This window comes from Oryctolagus cuniculus, chromosome 5 (assembly GCF_051225735.1).
Source record: "Oryctolagus cuniculus isolate XC-2025 breed Fujian yellow rabbit chromosome 5, ASM5122573v1, whole genome shotgun sequence".
NCBI classification, from domain to species: domain Eukaryota; kingdom Metazoa; phylum Chordata; class Mammalia; order Lagomorpha; family Leporidae; genus Oryctolagus; species Oryctolagus cuniculus.
Genome location: NC_142871.1, coordinates 64,188,029 through 64,202,657, shown reverse-complemented (window position 1 = coordinate 64,202,657; position 14,629 = coordinate 64,188,029). Strand labels below are relative to the sequence as shown.

At 46.9% G+C, this 14,629-nt stretch overlaps 2 long non-coding RNA genes across 3 annotated transcripts in view; one reads left to right on the top strand and one right to left on the bottom strand.

The window, feature by feature from the left end:
• LOC149126533 (uncharacterized) overlaps positions 1 to 14,629 on the bottom strand; it is a 124,852-nt gene that overhangs the window by 61,676 nt on the left and 48,547 nt on the right. The window lies entirely within an intron of this gene.
• LOC149126534 (uncharacterized) lies at positions 8,476 to 9,509 on the top strand. Its single transcript, XR_016233412.1, has 2 exons — positions 8,476 to 8,580; positions 8,920 to 9,509. It is a non-coding gene; the product is annotated as an uncharacterized LOC149126534 (long non-coding RNA).

Here is a 14,629-nt window from a genome sequence, read left to right as displayed (position 1 = left end):
TTGGGCCCCTGCACCTGCGTGGGAGACCCAGAAGAAGTTCCTGGCTCCTGGCTTCAGATTGGGCCAGCTCTGGCTGTCACAGCCATTTGGAGAGTGAACCAGCAGATGGAAGACCTTTCTCTCTGTCTCTCTCTCTCTCTCTGTTTGTAGTTCTGCTCCTCAAATAAATAAATAAAATCTTAAAAAAAAAAAAAAAAGCAGCTGTCCAGAAGACAGCTAAACATAAGTTTCCGGAACTCAGGACACAGGTGTGGGTTTGGGTTAGAAACTGTCAAATCCTAACTCCCCTTTTTCTGAACACCCTCCGTGTTCTTAAACCCCTAAGGTACGTGGAAGCAGGCAGAGCACCTCAGCTGTAGTCAGATCCAGAGTGCACGTCTGAATAGGAACGCAGGGAGGTGCTCTCAGATGGTCAAGAGAGCAATCACTGCCTTTGTGTGTGCTACACCGGGGGCGAGCATACAAAGAAACTGGCATGCTCCTGCCTTGAAGGGGGTTACTGCCAGGAAATCCATTTTACCAAGGTGGATATAAAGTTCTCCCTGGCAAAAGACATCAAATTTTCTCTTTTTTACATCTTAATTTCTAATAGGACCCCCCACCCACTCACACACACACACACACTTGGTGGCAGAACCTTCACTTCAGCCTGCTCACGTTGCCCTTGCGCCATGCCCAGGGTTGTGTCTAGGTGCTAGGGCATCAGCTGAGGCCCGAGAAGGAGGCCCCACAATGTCACTGTCATCTGTGCACAAGTGCATCTAAGGACAGAGCCACTGCCTCACACACCTGCTGAGCCATCCCGTTCTTCCTCTGCTCCCACAGGGCTTGTCTGTCCTAGGGGTCTTTCTTCCTTCTCTCCTGCCATCTGCTCATCATCTCCACCTCCTGGAGGTGCTCAGGGGAAAGGCTAGAACGGCAGTGGGGGCCCTGTCTAGCTCAACATATCAAGGAGCATCAAGGTCTTCCAGCGAGGCGGAGCCCCAGCACAGGCAGGGTCCAAGCTGGCCCGTCAGTAGAGACCCACGTTGTCTAGTCACCACCAATTCCCCTCCAAAACAGGTGCCAAGATCAGAAAGGCTGGAAAAGGAAAACATTTCTTACTATTCCCGAATATGATCATGCCACAGGTAGTTGTATCACGCACCCTGTCCCGGCTCCTCGAAGCCCCGTGGGTCCACCTGTGGTGTTAGATTTCAGCAAGGTCTTGGTTCCCATGTTTGTTGACCTGATATCCTCTCTATTGCCAGTCTCCTGTCTCCATGGAACTCCTTCCATTCCCAGCTTTCCAAACGTGGCTCAGTGGGTTCCTCTACCTCGAGTGTATCCTGGTATTTCCAACAGGAAGGTGAGGTAGAGGCTCAGAGGCAGGGAGGATGAGCAGAAGGTTTTCCACAGTCCAAGCAAATATGAAGAAGGCCTGCACTATTCTGGGGTCAGCGGGTTGCAGTCCCTCTCCCTCTCCCTGGGGGAGGTCATGACCACTCCAGGGTGCTGAGTGAGAGGGGAGTTTCCACAGTTGAAGCTGAGTGATCAGAAAGATCATAAAAGCAGCAGCTCAAGGGGCTTGTGCAAGTCGTGTGCAGATGTTCCATGAGCCTCAAGTAAGGTTGGCAAGTGCATCAGCTCCATTTAAACAGTTATCATGGGATAATTAACAGAGCAACTAAAAAGAAATCACACTTCTGTAGAAGTGAAATTGACACATTGAGAAGCAATGACTTGAATAGCCCTTGTCTTCACTGTCAAGGAACAGGTGGTTTTTTTTTTTTTTTTTCTTAATGGAGAAAAGAAGAATGGCACTGGGAATGGGAGAGGGAGGAGGAGGTGGGATGGGAGTGTGGGTGGGAGGCCGGCTATGATGGAACAATCACTATATTCCTATAGTTGTTCTTATGAAATTTGTACTCATTAAATAAACAGTTTCTTTAAAAAAAGAATTCTCATGGGACAATCACAGGAACAGAAATGATGAAAGGAGGATATATTTATCTGCAGAGTCTAGTAAGCAAAAGAGAAAAATCTGGTAATCAAGTAATGTGAAGAGCAAAAGACCTATTCAAATCTCAGGGGGCACAGGAGAGCATTTCAGGCATGGAAAGCCAAGACACTGGTAAAAAATGTTCTACATGAAGGATCTCTGTGAGTGAGACTCCAATGGAAAGAAGTAGTCATCAAAGAAGGAGGTACTTTTCGCTGAAGGGAGGAGAGAACTTTCACTTTGCTTATGGCCTTGTATAAATACTGAAGGTGTTTGTTCTGTTAAGTTACTGGGGCCTGTGAATAAAACTGACAAAAGACAGATTAACAGGAAAAATGGCATGCAAATCTTATCTGATATAGTATTTTACATTACTTTATGTGCACAGAGACCTTCATAGAAGAAAAGTGAAGACCTAAAGGAGTCAGACCCAAGGGCTCATATGCCATTTTAACAAGGGGCAATAAATTTGTGAAGAAGTGACAAGAGAGGAAGGGGTTGGGACTCCAGGGGCAATAAATTGTAGGGAGGGAAATACATGGGAAAAAATACTGACAGATAAGGGTTGTTTCATTAAGGTTTATTTGTGCCAGTTTTCTGTCTCCAGCGATGTAGGTTGTTCTACAAGGACAGGGAAGGGGAACACTTCACAAAGGGAAATTCACATCCTGCTCTTGGGCAGACAGGAGGAAGGCACAGAGCTCCTCCCATGTTAGCTGCTGCTTAGTCGCTCTCAGCTCAAAACACTCTGTATGCTGATGTGGCATATTCTGGGGTCGGCACATTCTGATCCCCTCCAATATTCAAGTCTGGCACACAAGAGGAGGAGTAGGAGAGACATTTCAGCTTATGACTTGGAGCCCCAGGTAGGAAGTGGTATTATTCACTAGTGTGGAAGAGACAGGAAGTGAGAAGGAATGGGGAGAGGAGGAGTTCAGGCAGAAAGCACAAGCTGGAATTACGGAGCATTATGGGTAGAGACAGTGATGCTGGGTGAAATCCTGAGCAACGCGAGTCCCGAGCGTGAGCAGGATGCTGAAGGAGATTTCGGCAATGCTCTGATTCCCACGCTCTTCCACCCAGTATCCTCTCTCTATTAGACTCCTGTCCCCGTGGCTCATCGGCCATTCTGTCATTCCCAACTTTTCAAACTCAGCTCACTTGGTTCCCCTACCTCAGTATCTCCTGCTCCTTGAAAATGAGCAGGTCAAAGACCTAAAACCTGTGGGTGTTGGGTGGGTTGGCCACATGGTCACTGACGCTGCCAAGGTGTGAAGCCTGCCTTGAGCCAACCATTTACCTTGAACGCATTTGGAGAGTTGGGAATGCACTTTTGGAGTTACGAAGCATTTCATTTTCAGTAGCTCGGAGGAAATGTCAAGGTAGCGTTCTGTGCGTTCAGCAGACTAATCCTCACCTCCAGTCGCTTTCCCATGTTAGCCGGGTCATAAGGATGGCAAAGGGGAGGAGGAGGCCAGGTATTGACCTTGTGGCTTATTTCCCAAATTTTTATAATGAGCAGGTAAGTCAAAATCTCCAGGGAGCCACTGAGCCAAGGTCCCTTAAATATTAAAAAGTTATACTTCTCCCAATAAGATTCATGCACAGTGCAAAGAAGCTCTTGGGATCTTTCTCTATGATGTGCTTTCTACCATCCTTGCACTTGAAAACTTCCTGGGGGCAGGAAGGCAGGGAAGGAGAGTGACCGGCTGCTGCTGCCGGTGGACAGGCTGCGATGGCAAGGAGCCCAGAACGGAGACGAGTGGAATCAGCCGCGCTGGACTCCTGCCCAGGCCCTGCCTTCTCGGCTATGTGAATTGGGCAGGTCACTGACCTTTCGATTCCTGTATTCTAAGCAGGAATCATATTAGTTTACTAGGCCTGGTTTATTAGGTTATCATGGGGACCGAGGTGAAACAATGGATGGGAAAGTGCTGTGTAAACTCTCAGCCATTAAAGATGTGTGCTCTTTTTATTGGGGAAGAAGCTACTGGGCCTGCATTTCAAACAACCTTTGGCACATGCCATCTGCTTGGAAAGCCTCTTGGGCCCATCTAGCCCACGCCTGGGCCTCCTCCCAGCCATCTCCGCACCAGGTGGCAGTAAAAATCGCTTTGAGTGCAAACCATCTTCAAGTCATTTGACATTTCCTGGAGGTCTTAGGTCAGGGGAGTGGAGCTTAGAAGGAGGAAGCAGAATCCTTCAACACTCAGGGAAGCCCTTTTAAATCCTCTTTGGTTCACCCTCTTCCCAAGCTGTGACAAAGGCAGCTGCTCCCTCAAATCCCTCTCTCTCCCCGGCCTCCTGCAGCCTCCACTGCTGCTCCCACCTCTTACCTGGCATTTTCATTTGTATGTGGGTAATTTTCTGATGCTTTTCTCTACCCACAACCCAAACAGCCCAGTGCAGCCCAGTGCAGCCCAGTGCAGGTCAACTTTGAAGGTACATCAGAATAAAAGCTGTGAATGCTGAATTTTTGTGTGTGTGTGTGTGTGTGTGACAATTCTCCAGGTGCCTCTGCCTTGAAGCTATGTACATGTTCTAGGGGATTCTGGAGGGCAGCAAGAGAAGCGATAAAGATCTCAAAGACCTTCCTCCCCTCTCCCTTAGCTCCTTAGCCTCCTCACCCCAGACAGTGCCTGCTCTCAGCAGCTGGAGTCCTTGGGTGGGCCACTGGCCCCACACTGAGGCCGCTCCCTCCCTCTCTCTCCATAATAACCACTGCTCAACAAGTCTGAGTCCCCAGGCAAGTAAGTGGCTCATAAATTGTTCAGTAAAGGGTAGCTGTTAAGACAACTAATAACATGCTATGGCTGCGGTGTAGTCAAGGGAAATATGACCCAACTCTGCCTTGCAAGTTTCAAAATCTTCCAATCCAGGTGGCGGCTGCTGCTCTTAGAACCTCAAACCCGGGTGAAACCCTGGGATCGCAGAAGTCCAGGTCTTTGCCCTTACACAGAAAAAGGGTTTTTAATTTACATTTAAGCTCTTGAAGCTAAGACAGCTTAAGCAGTTGTCTCAAGGTCACACATTTGGCGGGGACAAGAACCAGGTCTTTCTGGAGTCTTACTGTCTTCTCTAAGAAAACACACACTTGCTTTCTGTCCTTCACAAAGTAGCCTTTGCCATCCAGAATTGTAAGGTACATGTTGGGAAAATCGGTTGCTCTCTCGTGACTTGGGTTGTCTCAAACTGAGGCTAACCAGAAGCCCACAGCCATGTCTCCAGACTCCTGGTGAGCTGGGAGGCAGAGGATGAAGTGGAGTCCATCCAAGGGGGACAAGTATGCCATTAAGAAGGAAGGGAGGGGTGGGTGTTTAGCCTAGCAGTTACAACACACGATAAGACGCCCTAACCCCACAGTGCATGGGTTTAATTCCAGGTTCCAGCCACCGAGTCCGGTTTCCAGTCAATGCAGACCCTGGGAGGCAGCAGTGATGGCTCAAGTAGTTGGGTGCCTGCCAACTACTGAGCTCTCATATCTAGGCCTGGCTAAGTCCCAGCCATTGTGGGCGCTTGGGGGACTGAACCAATGGATGGGCACTCTCTTTGCATCTTTCTCTTTCTCTCTCTGCCCCTCAGGAAAAAAGGAGGGGAGAAAAATCAGTAAACAAAGGAAACATTTTGAATGTATTAACAGCATTTTCTTTTTTTTAATAAAAATTGTGAGCCATCCCACTCCTGAGAATTTATCCAAAGGAAATGAAATCAGCATACAGAAGAGTTATCTGTTCCCCCATGTTAACAGCAGGTCAACTCACAACAGCTAAGATATGGAATCAACCCAGATGTCCATCCACTGATGACTCGGCAAAGACATTATGGTATATACACACACAATGGAATACTACTCAGTTGTAATAGAAGAGCAAAATCTTGTATTTTGCAATAAAGTGGATGCAACTGGAGACCATTACACTTATGAAATAAGCCAGTCCCAAAAAAGACAAATGTCCTAAGTTTTCCCTGATTTGTGGTAGTTAAAATACAGAGTACAAAAAAAAGTAATGTATTTGAGTGAAATTGACTTCTTGATATGATTATTGTTTAGAACCCTTGTCTACACTCTTGAGGAAAAGTGGTTTTTCTACTTATTACTTGGTGAAATCTTTATTTAGTGGAGTGTTGAGCCCATGACTTTAGAGAAAATCAAAAGTCATTGTAAAAATTAAAAAAAAAATAAATAAATAAGAGGGGCCGGCGCCGTGGCTCACTTGGTTAATCCTCTGCCTGCGGTGCTGGCATCCCACATGGGCGCTGCATTCTAGTCCCAGTTGCTCCTCTTCCAGTCCAGCTGTCTTCTGTGGCCCAAGAAGACAGTGGAGAATGGCCCAAGTGGTGCTTGGGCCCCTGCACCCACATGGGAGACCAGGAGGAAGCACCTGGGTCCTGGCTTCAGATCAGTGCAGCGCACCGGCCATAACGGCCATTTAGGGGATGAACCAATGGAAGAAAGACCTTTCTCTCTGTCTCTCACTGTCTATCTGTCAAATAAAAAATAATAAAGAAAGAAAGAAAAATAAGAAAAGGAGGAGAGAGGGAGGGTATCATTATGCTCTTAAAACTGTATATATGAAATACTCGAAATCTGTTCCCTTTTTATAAAAAAAAAAAAAAAAAAAAAAAAGTGGCAGAGTGAAAAGAGGAAGAAGCAGGAATTTGGCCTGAAAGAATATCAATACAAAGACATACTGATTAAGAAATGTGGTTCCATGAAATAAATACAAGAGAGGGGCTGGCACTGTGGCTCAATAGGTTAATTCTCTGCCTGCAGTACCAGCATCCATATGGGCGCTGATTCTAGCCGGTTCTAGTCCTGGCTGCTCCTTTTCCAATGCAGCTCTCTGCTATGACTTGGGAAAGCAGTAGAAGATGGCCCAAGTCCTTGGGCCCCTGCACTCACATAGGAGACCTGGAAGAAGCTCCTGGCTCCTGGCTTCAGTTCCTGGCATTGAGGCCATTTGGGGACTGAACTAGTGGAAGGAAGACCTTTCTCTGTCTCCTCTCCCTCTCACTATCTGTAACTCTACCTCTCAGATAAATAAAAGATATTTTTAAAAAGAAGAAGTAGAAAGAAGAGATGAAGAAGAAAGAAAAGAGGAGGGGGGAGAATAAGGGAGGAGGGGGAGAGGGGTGGGGAAGGGAGGGGGAGAGGTGGGGGAGAGAGAGGAGGAAAAGACAGGCAGACAGACAAGAGAAAAGCCAGGTTAAGTTATGCTACTTTGCAAAATTAAAGATCCTCCTTCCTCCCTTTTAGTCTCTCTTGTTCTCAGGCAGGTCCTCCCTCCCTCCCTCCCGCCCTCCCTCTCATTCCTCTCTCCCTCTCTCTCTCTCTCTCTCTCTCTCTCTCTCACACACATACACACACACACACACACACACACACACACAGAAGAATAAATATTGTGAATGTGGCACAAAGCACCACATCAAAGCTCCTAATCACCCTATTTCAAGGTTGCTCAGGTCTGGCCGCTCCAGCTGCAAGGCCCCCTTCCGAGGTTTCTGTGAAGAGCTATTCAAATGCTACAGCTACAGAAGCCTCTTGACTTTCCTACTTCTGCCCTTTTGAAAAAGTCCTTTTCTTTTTCTGTGACGCCATGAGCAACTCCAAGACAGCGAACCGTGCACGCTGGTTCAGTGGCCGGGCTCCTGTGTGTCGGGAAAACACCATGGCAAAAATGTGCCCCGGCTGTCACTCACCAAGATGCAGACCCACGTTGGCCAGACTTTCCTCACTTCCCCCACTCTCTCACCCCTATCTTTTTGCTTTCTTTTAGATTCATCAACTTTTTTTTTTTTTTTTCCAGCAGTTCTAGGTTTCCAGCAAAAAACTAACGAGCATAAGTTAGGAATGTCCCATATACTTCCCAGCCTACCTGGCCCAGCTCCCCTAGTGTTAACATTTTGCTTCCATGTGGTATGCCGGTTTTCACGGATGAGCCAATATTGATGCGTTACTACTAGCTACAGTCCAGAGTTCCCCTTTGGTTCACTGTGTTGGCTATACTACGGGATTGAATAAATGGATAATAACCTTGGATAAACAGATAACAACCTGTGTCTACCGCTGTAGGATCAGACAGAACAATTTACCTTCAAGATACCCTGGGCTCTCACTTCCACCCTTCTCCCCCCAGGCCCCTGAAAATAACTAACCTTTTTAACAGAGTTTTGCCTTTTCCCCAAGGCTATAGATTGGGCTCATATACTATGTAGCCTTCTCAGACGGGCTCCTTTTACCTAGCAATATGCATTTAGGGTTCCTCCATTGCTCTTTAGTGTGCAATAATTTGTCACTGTGTGGATGTAGCCCAGCTTATTTATCCACAAAGCTGTTGAGAAACATCTCGGTTGTTTCTAAGCCTGGACATTATTGTGAATAAAGCATGCACAGGTTTTGGTTGTGGACATAAGCTTCTCATTCTTCTGGGTAAATCCCAAGGAGAATGCTTACTGGGTTGTATGCTAAGAAAATGTTTCCTTTTGCAAGTAGCTGCCAAATTGTATTTCAAAGCGGCTGTACCATTCTGCCTTCCCACCTGCAATGAATGGGCGTCCCTAGGGGGTTGGCAGTGTTTGCGATGGCAGCCGTTCTGGTAGGTGTGCAGTGCTGTGTACTTCACTGGTGTTCTGTATGAGTTTCCCTGGTGCCATATGGTGTGGCGCATGCCTGCAGATGTTTATTTGCCATCTGCATATCTTCTCTGGTGAGGTTTCTGTTCAGGTCTTTTGCCCATTTTTAATTGAGTTGTTTGTTTTCTTAGTACTGAGTTTTAAGAGTTCACGGTATGTTTTGGATGCCAGCCCTTTATCAGATATGCATTTTGCAAATATTTTCTCCCTGCCAGTAGCCTGGGTTTTCATTCTCTTAAAGGTATAGCTCAGTGTCTAAATTAAACGTGATCTCTCTTGTTTCTCTCTCTCCATTTCCTTAGGAAAGTCCTTTGCTCTTTGTGTGAAAACTGGAGAAAAAGGTAGCCACTACAGCAAAACTCTCCAGGGTGTTAGGAAAGAAGCCAAAGCTACCAGAGTGTCCTGAAACAACTGGCAACCCAGTTGGAAAGAGAAGTAACTACTGACAGCCCCAGCACCGGGCCCCGGCAGCCTCCTCTGAGAATCTGGAAGCGGATTTTAAACTCTAGACAGAATGAGCTCCAAGTGCAATGGCGGGCGTGTAGTCAGTTGCAAACCACGCCCTCCCCTTCACAGGGTCAGCAGAAGCTGTGGCTGAGTTGCTGGACCAGCTGGTCCTCATCAGCCCATGAACATTGCATGCAAAAAAGAATTAACAAATCAAATCTAGGAGAGTTAAAAGGGAGATATCGTTAAATCTTAGAAGTTAAGTTCATTATTTTCCACGCTGGCTCATCTCTGGACTGCATTAAAGAACTTGGTGGTGTTCTCTAACACAGTCCAGACTCTCAGAAGAAACAGCAGGTGTGGTGTGCGGCATCAGCCAGGATCACACGTGCACGTACACAGAGAGGGCTCAGAAAGACCAAGGACGTGACCTACATAACCCAGGCCCTTGAGTTCAAAAACCGAAGACCTGGAAATTCGGTTCTAAACTTGGCCAGCTCACATTTGCCCTGATGGCTTTGTGGAAACAGGACCAACTCGTTGGGGAGGTTTTATCCATTTGTTGGCATTTCCTTGTTGCCAAATGGAGGTCGCAGGAATTGCACTTGATCTCTCATCTGTTCCCGTAACTTCTGGAAGCTTTCTCTTTGAGACACCGTGGAACAGAAGGAAAAAGCCTCCTTTTACAGGCGAAGAACAGGGCTCTGGAAAATCAGCTCTACAGCATCTTGTCTCTTGGGCAAGACCAAGAGAATTCATGTCAGAGGGGAACTGCCATCCTCCCATTCCCAACCCACAGAAATCAAAATAAAATTAAATGAAACCAGAGAAGAAATGTAGGAGAATTTAGAAAAATAATAATCTGACATTTCTTATAATGATTGCATTTCATATCTGTACATCGAGCAGTGTGCCCTTCCCAAGATCTCTCTGTCCCCAACCCCACCCCACCTCAGCTGCTGGTGACCTCAACGTGGGCCTGCGGCTGACGTCAGTGATCCTGGATGGAAAGATCCTGAAATACAGGAAGGGGTGTGGTCATCGCACATGCTGAGGAAGACTTCTCACCGGCAGTCAGCATTAACTCTTAGCTGTGTGTCATCATCTGCCCCTACCTCTTCTGTTCTAAATTAATATATTATGGATGGCATGATGTTTGGTATGGTGGCCGCTGAGGCCAGAAAGGCGCTCAAAGGCTTGTGGAAATTTCTTTGCCTATTATTAGGTATTTCCAGGTAGCTGAAAAAAAATCTATGAAAATAAGACATGTATCTCTATGAACAATAACTACCTCTGAATTGTCACATGCCCCAAACACTTTGCCACTTGAGTCATCTATGGGAACACTGTAAAAGATAACTTTTTAAACACTTTGAGGATCACGAAATAGAAACTTTCCACTCCATTTTGAAACTGCAGTTTCTTTTCCTGGGAATAGTTAACCCTTAAATCGCTGTCCTGATTCACCTGAGCTTGCTTTGTTTTCTCCCTCCTTCTCTTGTCCCATTCACAATCCTCCCAGCAGGTACTGGCCACTCCCTGTCATGGGAGCCATGTGCCACCCAGCTCTCCAGGTGGAGGAGCATTGAAGCTCAGAAAACAAGGCCCCAAAGCAGGGTGCCTGGGTTTGCGGAGGACTGTGGGCGACAGGGCGCTGGAGGGCTCAGAGGCAGCTTTCCAACCAAGGTTTCTCCGCCCTCCTCCTACCCTCTTATCTCTCTTGCCTATAGGTTTCTCTTTAAGTAATTCCTGGAAACTAGAACTCCTCTTCCCTAAGTGAGTCATAGAAACTGGAACCTCTTCCCCCAAAGCAAGCCATAAAGTGATGCCAACCTTCCCCTGCCGCCCAGGTGACAGCTGGCCAGCGAGAATTTCTCTGACTTGGGCTTGAGCAGGGTTAGCTCCTAAGACCCTCCTTCCAAAGGTGTCTTGCCACATTCCTCGGAGGAAGGAACCACTACAATAGAGGGGCTAGGGCAGCTGAACAGATGGGCCTTTCATCACCCAGTGTACGACTATGGAGTCACACCCTTCAACCACATTCATCAAACTTAAATTCATCAGATCTGATTCACCAAATCTCAGTCTAAAGCAGACATCTTCCTTCCCCCCGCCTTCCCCGGTGCCTCTCGGTCTTCATCCTGAAGACTGCATGTTACATAAAACTGTGAAGACGTGACATCATTACTATTTTCTCCTTTTTACTTGTATGTGTCACAGATTTGTCAACCATGGCCCCCAGAATGGGCAGGAAGGAGATCATGCCCTTTCCAACCTTACAATTTGGGTGCCCCGTGTGGGGCACACTCCAGAGCCAGCAAGTGGGGTTCTGGAGCAAGTGATTAAAAGCTAGCAAACAAAGGGTCTGCCTTTTTATTGCAGTCAGCTCTCCAGGATCTGTGCCTGGAGAGAACACAGCAGTGAATTCAGACCATGAGGCAAACACTCATCTTTAGCCCTTCCTCCCCCAATTCAGGCCAGCAGAAGGCCCAAGGGGCCTTGGTTCTGAGGCCACTTCTGAGCCTTTCTGATGTCCAGCATGCCAAAGTGCCATTCCTTTGGGGGATTGTTTCCTGAGCCCCAAGAGGAGCAAGGGAGGGCTCTCTCATTTTTACTGGGGAAACAACAGCCCACAGAGGCACAGGAATGGATTACTCAGAGACGCGGGATGGCTGTTTCCTTGGTGGTCCTTCAGAAATAATCCTCTACCAGGCTAGCAGGTTGGTTCAGGTACTGCTCTGCCTAAAAAGTGAGTGAGGTGACTTAGCCGGCTGTGTGCCTGACTGATCTGCTCCTGGCAATCGGGACAGTTTATCTGATTAGATTTTGAGTGCTTGGTAACTCCCACCATCTCTCACTTCAAGGGAAAACCCTTCAGGCGGTTGTTGGTAAGGTTATAAAATATTTTTATTATGAAAGTCCCACTAGCATTGTTGAAGAAGGGGGCAATTCTGCCCGAAGCCACAGAATCAGACTCAGCATACGATGAACAATCTCATTCTCATTTTTATCAATTTGCCTACAAAACTTCTCGTTATAACACAGTAATTAGGTAGTGGAGGAGTGAGCTATTTATTACAGCTGACAGTCCAATAAAGCCGCAGCAGGGGACTAATCCACCGATGCTATTGAGTAAAGAATTAGAAGTGGAAGCAAATTTGTAAATAAATGGCCCACTGTTCTTGAATATACTAAAATTAATGACTAGGACCTGATGATACAATTAATTTTGATATAATGGCCACTGTGGGGTGCAGACATACAGGGGTAAATGCTGCCTCTCTCTCGGCTTAGCCCAAAAGGCAAGAACAGGTGCACAAAGGCCTTACAGTCGGAGGCACCAGACTGACCACCATGGCCAAGACTCACCTCTGCACACTGTCACCCAGGCCTTCTGAAACACACCAGAAAACTACAAAAATGTCCCCTCCAGACAGACTCAGAGCATGAACGTGTTCCTTTTCCCTGATGCAGAAGTTAAGGGATTGGTAAACAAATGCAAATTCCAGGACCGGCTGGCTAGTGAGGCAAACCTGGGAATTCGGGCACTCCATCAGAGGAGATGTTCAATGTTTCTGGAGCAGGGGTAGTGTTTCTAAACAAGTGCCACTGACACCACAACATGGCCATCAAACTGTCACTTACGTAAAAACGTTGACTCTTTCCGCATGGATTTGCGCTTTCCAAAGGATTCAGCGGCCGGCAGCGAAAGCGCAGAAATGATTTCAGTGGCCTTTTTTGCTCTCCACTTTTGTGCCATCCGAGCAACTGAAGCTCTGTGTTTAATTTTTAAAAAGCATTCTAAAATGTCCAGGTTCTTGAGCCCCACAGGAGAACAAGGCAAGGCTAAGCCCTTCACAAACACGGGCAGAAATGATCTCATTCGGCATGGCTGTCCCAACACGCCCCTCTTCAAACAGCCCAGGTCATGAAAGATGGACCGGAGGCGCTGGTTTCTATTCCATCGCCACCTGAAGGTTTTCCTCTGGAGCGGAAACCCAAGCTTGTGTTCTTTACAGTGCGCACTTGTTTTAGGGGGAAAGAAAAACATTCCAGAGAAATTACTCTAAAAACTACAAAGTATGCTTTAAGTGATGTTAACACCGTTGGCCTAACCTGAAACACCAAAGCAACAGCACAAAAAGACCCTTCCAGCGTGCACTCCGATTTCCCCTTGTTTGGCTTTCCCGGCTATACAATAACTCTCTGTTCTTCGCAGCTGTTGTTTTGGGGGCAAACAAACCTCCACGCCACTTAACCCATTAGGGACTACTCCGTAATACATGTGATGGATTCAGTTCAACAAATGTTGGGTACATCTACTAAGTGCCTTGGCTGTGTCAGTGGGGGGAAAAATTTCACAAAATATCAATACTTCCCTGGTGGAGCTTATACTTCAATGGGAAAGAAAAACAATAAATGTTATAGAAAGTAAACTATGCAGTGTGCTTGAGGGTGCTAGAGGGAACTGGCATTAAATGAAGCAGGCATCAGCCAGAGGCCATCAGCTGGGATGTTGATGTTCACCATGGCTGGAGCAGAGGGAGCAGGGTGATGGAAAGAGCAGCATAGAGAGATGGAGGAGCAGCATCCCAGGGATGCTGGCTTCGCCTTCCTAAAGACTTACCGCCAAGACAGTCTGGTCTTGAACAGAAACACGTCTCACTGGAGACCTGTGGTCCCCAGTGCTTGTCCCATGTCTTCAAACATCGTTTAATTTTTCAAGCTTGTAGAAGTCACCCTGCAGATCTCCGCGTACTGCCACCTCCCACCCTTACATTTTGGAACTTCATGCCTCCTTCCTACAAATGTTGTAAACTTTACCTTTCTGTTGCTTACAAAATTCTTGGCTCACTCTTAGCAATGCCATCTGCTTTTAGTTCAACAGAAAACTTTCTTCTTCAGGCATTTTCATTTCTCTTGTAAGATATAACAACCAAGACATTGAAAGAGACTGTGGTGTAGCAGGTAAAGCCACTACCTGCAGTGCCAGCACCCCACATGGGCATTGATTCAAGTCCCGGCTGCTCCACTTCTGATCCAGCTCCCTGCTAATACACCTGGGAAAGCAGCAGAGGATGCCCCCCCCCCCCCAGTCCATGGGCCCCTGCACCCACATGGGAGACCTGGAGGAAGCTCCTGGCTTCTGGATTCAGCCTGGTCCAGCCTTGGCCACTGCAGCTATTTGGGCAGTAAACCAGTGTATCAAAGATTGATTGATCTCCCCCTCCCTTATTCTCTCTTTCTCTCTGTAACTCTGACTTTCAAATAAATAAAATAATTCTTTAAAAAAATGAAAGGGACCAGATCACGCCACCCCAAAATATACCATTTCAGTGTATTTATTACTTTGAGCTGAAGACAACTAAGAAATAGCAGGGGGAGGAAAAGCTCTCTGCCTTCCCCCTTTCTTCCTAAAACCTGGGCATAAATTTCCCATGAGAAAGGTGTTCTCTAAGACAGCATCCTTATCACCGGCGGCGGGGAGTCTGAGCCAAGGTGAGTCTACACCAACAAAGCTTATCTTCCATCATTTCTACCCCCATGTACTTTCTCATCATGTTG